The sequence below is a fragment of the Octopus bimaculoides genome, chromosome 1 (genome assembly GCF_001194135.2).
Source record: "Octopus bimaculoides isolate UCB-OBI-ISO-001 chromosome 1, ASM119413v2, whole genome shotgun sequence".
Lineage (NCBI taxonomy): Eukaryota > Metazoa > Mollusca > Cephalopoda > Octopoda > Octopodidae > Octopus > Octopus bimaculoides.
The window spans coordinates 147,033,896-147,040,077 of record NC_068981.1 but is presented as its reverse complement, the minus strand read 5'-3'; positions in this window follow the sequence as shown (position 1 = coordinate 147,040,077).

The following is a 6,182-nucleotide window of genomic DNA, read 5'->3' as shown; positions in this document are numbered from 1 at the left end:
CATCTCCGCCTGCAACTGCCTCACCGAACTCATCTCCAGATATCTTGACCGTGTCCTTGCCCCCCCCCAGTGGCTTCCCTCCCCTCTCACATCTATGACACTAACCATGCGCTTCGTTTGTTCAACTCTTTCTCCTTCCCTCCTGGCCCTGGGAACGAGAATGGGCCCAAACTATGCGAACTTGTTCGTTGGCTACGTGGAGGCCCAAATATTCTCAAGTTTCCCTGGTCCCACTCCCGAACTATACGGCTGTTATATTGATGACTGTATCGGTGCGACCTCACTCTCCCGCGAACATCTAGGCTCCTTCCTCTCTTTTGTCAAATCTTTCCATCCTGCCCTCCACTTCTCCTGCACTGTCTCTGACACTTCTGTCTCTTTTCTTGACATTTCGGTCAGCATTCATCACTCCACTCTCACCACCTCCATCCACTACAAACACACTCATACCTCAACTTCTCCTCCCATCCTAAACACACCAGCCTCTTCATCCCCTATTCCCAATTCCTTCGTCTACGCACGCTCTGCAGTGACGACCATGACAAATCGACTGAACTTGAAATTTATTTTTTCCATTAGCTTCATTAAAAGGCAATGTAAAGTCGACGTAACTTGAAACGATGTAAGTTGAGTTATGCTTGTATTCTTTTATTCTTTTACATGTTTCAGCCCTAAGACTGTGGCCATGCTGGCACACCACACACACACACACACACATATATATATGTGTGTGTGTGGGGGGGGTGTATACATTTATATGCACACACACACACATACGTGGTCTGATCAATAAGTATCTGGACTGTTGTCATAGTAACGACGCTAAAGCACGCTGAGCGAAGCTGCTTGGCACAGATTGACCTTGAACTCTGCTGTGCATGCACACTAAGTTTTAACGTTCTAGTTCATTTCTGCTGTTTACAGCAGTGCTTGGAAGGAACGTGTGTGGCGTGATCGTCGCATTGACCGTGATACAGAGAGTTGAGCAGTGAATCTGCATCAAATTTTGCCAAAAGCTTGGCGGTAACTGCTCAGAGGCCTACGCAAAGTTTTCAAAAAGTTTTCATCGTTCTCAACACAATCAAGGAGATGTTGTGCAACTGAAACCTGAGTGTCGTTTTGTTCAACTGAAAGCAGTTTTGGCACAAACTTGGCAGACACGCGTCTCATGCCCTAATCTTCAGTGATAATGAACTGAACTGAACCGTAACTAATCTGCACATCTGATAACTCACAGATGGTGATTCGGTGATTTTCCCTCACAGCTACACGCACATCTGCAATGTTTTTCTCAGTTCTGCTAGTTGCAGGTCTCCCAGAACATTAGTCAATATCAACATTTTTTGGACTATCTTGGAAACATCTGAACCACTTGTACACGTTTGTGCGGCTCATACACTCCTCTGCATACACTTTCTGCAACTTTGCGTAGGCTTCTGAGCAGGTATCGCCATGACAACTTTCTCTGTCATGGCGATATATATATATTAAAGATAAATAAAAATGAAGATGCCACTTTTAAAAAAAATTGGGTGTTTTAATTAATTTACATTACACGTTTCAGTTTTTTTTTAAAAACCTTATCAAAAATGAGTATAAAATATGTGAGAAGAGAAGAGGGCTATTAATAAAATAAAATTGAGATTAAAATTAAGAATGACATTCATAGTTTACTGTTATTTCTTGCATGCGCACGTGGTCCTTTCGTTCTGTTCTGAAGGCATGGTAATTTCAACTCGCTGTGATAGTAGATTACTACTATCTGTTTTTGCAAATTAAATAGTGGTCAAGACTTGTTATATATAGATATAAATGTATACAGGGTTAGCGGTTATAGTAACTAAGGGATAAAATATCCGTACATAGTATCGGTGTCCGTTACCTGTATTATCCCCGAGCTTTGGTGTGCAGGTACACCATGCACGTAGAGTGCAGCTAACAACAGGAACAACAGGTTTATCAGGAACAAATGCAAATAATCAGAAAATGGAGAAAACCACAGATTAACCAACACATCGAATGGACCACATTTATAGCTTATTTTTTGTAATACAAAGCATGAAACATGTGGTCCAATCGATGTGTTGGTTAATCTGTGGTTTTTCTCCATTTTCTAATTATATGTGTATATATATATATATATATATATATATATATATAATGATGATGATGATGATGATGATAATAATAAGTAGCAACAAAGGAATGAGACCTCGATACTAGAAATAGACGTTTATTTATATATGTTATAATGAAAAACATTTACTGTTTGTTCTAAACTATAACATCTATATAGATAGATAGATAGAGATAGATAGATAGACAGACAGACAGACAGACAGACAGACAGACAGATAGATAGATAGATAGATAGATAGATAGATAGATAGATAGATAGATAGATGTAAACATCAGTCAGAAAATGTAAGTATATAATGGTAAAGTATACTGAATATGTGTGTGTGTCTATTAATACTTGTTTTATGTCAAGTTATATATAAAAAGCAATCCAACATTAAACTGATCAATTACTAAATACTTTTTATTAAAGTACATGGTTACACACTTATTAAACTTTTAAAAGTAGAAGTGTGACAGTATCTTCTAACTTTCGGCCTAACACCCTTCATCAAGTTGTACTATCTGACAAAAGCGGCGGGGGTGGGGCACAGTTTGGATGGCTAATGGCAGTCTGACAAAGACTAACAGGCCGAAACTTCGAAGTCACTATCACACCTCTTGTGAAAGTTTAATATATATATACTCTTTTTTTATGTGTTGCATCCCAAAGGCTATGGCCATGCTGGGGCACCGTCAGTATTATCACTTTTTCAATAGCCATTCTCTTGTAATTGGCTTTTGGTGAAGGAGAGAGTTTGATATTGCTGCCCTTTCTTGACTTTTTTTGTCGTGATTTAGGGTCTTCTGGGATCTTGGACAGCAGAAGGTCAAGTTGTTTCTTGAAAACATCTATCCCTACTTCATGTAGAACTCTCTGAGCTTTTGTAAAGATATTAAATAGCTGTGGGTTTTTGAACCCCAAGCTATTGCAGTACCTAGTACTCACTTTAGACGGGATGCCAAAGTTTGGTGTCAACCCCTCAAGGACCTTCCATATGTATGCTTAAAAGTCAGAAGCCAGGCTTTGGCAGCCAATGGCACCCTCTCCAAGGAGACAGTAATGTCCCTGAATATCTTCCCCGTCTTCGCTCCAAGGAGTAGAGTCGTGATTCTTTCAATCTTTCCCAGTGGCTCAGCTTTTTAGTTGACGAAGTTTTTATGATGTAGCACAACTGAACTCCCAAAACTTGTGCTATTAATTTGAAACTGTGGGATAACCAGAGTTGAGGGCAGTAATCCAGATGGCTGAGGACAAATGTCCTTCATAGATCCAGTATAGCTTCCTGGTCCCTTGTTCTGAAAGTTCTCAGAATCCACCAGGTCATTCGCCTGCACTTTGCCACAATATTGGTGATATGTGCACGAAACGAGGCGTCGTTACCCTTATCAATCCCCAGATCACGTACTGTGTTTGATTCTGGGATTGCCGCTCCTTTTGGTTGAAAGTATCATTGTTGCGGCTTGTTAGTTCAAGTTTCCTGAGAGCGGAGGGATTGGAAATTGTTTTGCATTAAATTGCATGTTGTGTTATTCAACCCATTAATATATGACATCTAGGTCTTTCTGTAGAAGATTAGCATCGAAAGTTTCTTTGACTACTTGTGCTACTTTTGTATCATCGGCATAGGTAGTAAGTTTTGTTTGTGCAATTGATGGCATATACTAGAGATAGCAGAAGCCCTTGCTGTTTGTAGCAGCTCCCTGAGGCACTCCACTCGTTATTACTGTCCCCCTGGAGAGGGCGCCATTGGCTGCCAAAGCCTGGCTTCTGACTTTTAAGCCGTCACGTAACCACGCTCCCCGTTTTCCGACTATATCCGGTCTCCGTAGTTTGTGATGTGTAATCTTGTGATCAGCCTTTGCTAAATCGAGATATATCCCATTCACGTTTGAGAAATTCAATAGTTGTTTCAACACCCAGTCATAATGTTACAAAAGCTGTGTAAGGCAGCTTCTTCTTAAGCGGAAGCCATGCTGGGTGTCAGGGAGCAAGTCATTACTTCTAGGAACGTGATCAGCTTCCTCTTGGCAGTGCATTCCATGACATTGCTGACTTGTGAAGTTAGAGACGTAGCCCTCTAATTTTTAGCATCCGCTCTATAACTTCCTTTTTGGATAGGACATGTTATGCCTTCCTTTAACTTTCTGGGAAGCCTCCCACTTCCAAGGCAGCTTTGGAAGAGGACCTGCAAGGGTCTTGCTAGATGCCTTTTGCATTTCTTTAGAAGGATCGCCGGGAATCCATCAGGGCTTGTAGCTGAATTTAAAATCATTTCATCAATAGAGCTGTGGTGTTGAAGAACTAATTAGCCACATCTGTTTGAAGTATTCCAACGAATTTGTGAAAGCACTTTTGTATTCCTCATTCTGTATTTCACTTACCCTCTGAAAGACTGCAGTTAGCGAACCATTTTCTTCGAACAATGGTCCTGTCTTGTACTGTATTGAAACAGACTCTTTTGCAAATCTATAGAAGGCCTTAGAGTTTGATCTTTAATTTTTTACAGCCCGACTTCTTTTTCAGCCCTCTCCTTTTGAAGCAGTGTTTGTCTGAAATTGAGTTCCTCACTATCCTTTAGGGGTCCATTTAGGCGATTTGAGATCTTTACTCGCCATCTCATTAGTCACTTCCTATCCCTGAGAACTATGTTTTTCAATCGGTTTGACATTCTCTCTGATGCAAACTCACTGCATACGTCAGGGAAACTTTATGTGAATATCCTGGATAAAGAGAGTTGCTAAATTGTTTTGTTCAAAGGCCTCTTCCTGAATACCTTTCCAATCAGCTTTATGAACGCTCAGAGCCGGGTGCTTCTCGTAGTCTGCTCGTCTGTCGTTTTCTGCAAACCGTACATTGTTAGTTCTGCTACGTTATGATTCCAAAAAAATAGTCGATGTCACCTTAACATTAGCACTGTGTTATTCGTGAAGAAGAGTCCGGGACATTTTTGGAGCACTGCTTGCTCTATGAATAGCATAAAGTCAAGCAGAGACTCTACTTGCCTTCATTCATGTAGTTACATACCTGAAAGGACACAAGGAATGTTGAAGCCTCCTAGAAGAAGTATGTGAAGGCTCTCATCCAGGTTGGTTAATACCTCTCCCATCTTTTTCTGGCTCTCTTCGAACGAGTCCCCATAGTTTGGAACATCCTTTAAGGTAGTTGGGAGTCTTCACTAATTTCGTTTTCGTTTTTTTTTTGTATCCATTTTATTTTCCTTTTTGAATATACTGTCTAATGACTCAATTCCCCACGAAACGGAATATAATGATACGGCAATGTACAGAGTTTTGCAGCTTCTGATTTCATTCCTAATATTACCGGTGGTATCACATTGAAAAACTACGAATACATATTCTACTTAGAAACCCGTCGTGTATATAGTTTGCCTTTGAACTAAGTTTTAAATGTTCTAAGTTGAAATTGACAGGTATTGGGTAGAAAGATTCGGCAGCTGTTTATAGCAAGTAAACTATAAGAACAGTTTTGCTATTAAGAGAAGTTGAATCAACAATCATAATAAAGTGTTTCAGATTGTTTAGAAATTATATTTTTCACCACCATTTTTCGCATTTGCATCACTGTCTTTCGCATTTACACGAGTGCAGAACGAACCCCAAGTTAAGATCACTTTTCGTTTTTACTGTTCAATATAAAAAATAACTGTGAATGAGTTAATTTTATGCACAATATGATACTCCTCTAAGGCGGCGAGCTGACAGAATCGTTAGCACGCCGGACCAAATACTTAGCGGCATTTCGTCCGTCCTCATGTTCTGAGTTCAAATTCCGCCGGAGTGGAGTTTGCCTTTCGTCTTTTCGAGGTCGATAAAATGAGTACCAGTTAAGCACTAGGATCGGTGTAACCGATTTACCTTCTTTCCCGATATTGCTGGCCTTGTGCCAAAACTTAAAACTAATATTATATACTTTTCTAAAACTTCGACTGTTTTCGTTTCGTCATTTTTCAGTGACATACATAAGCTACATTTTCGATTAATTTTTTTTTTATCAGCTGTTTCATTGATTTTCTGGGGTTTTTTTTTGCATCTGAATGGGC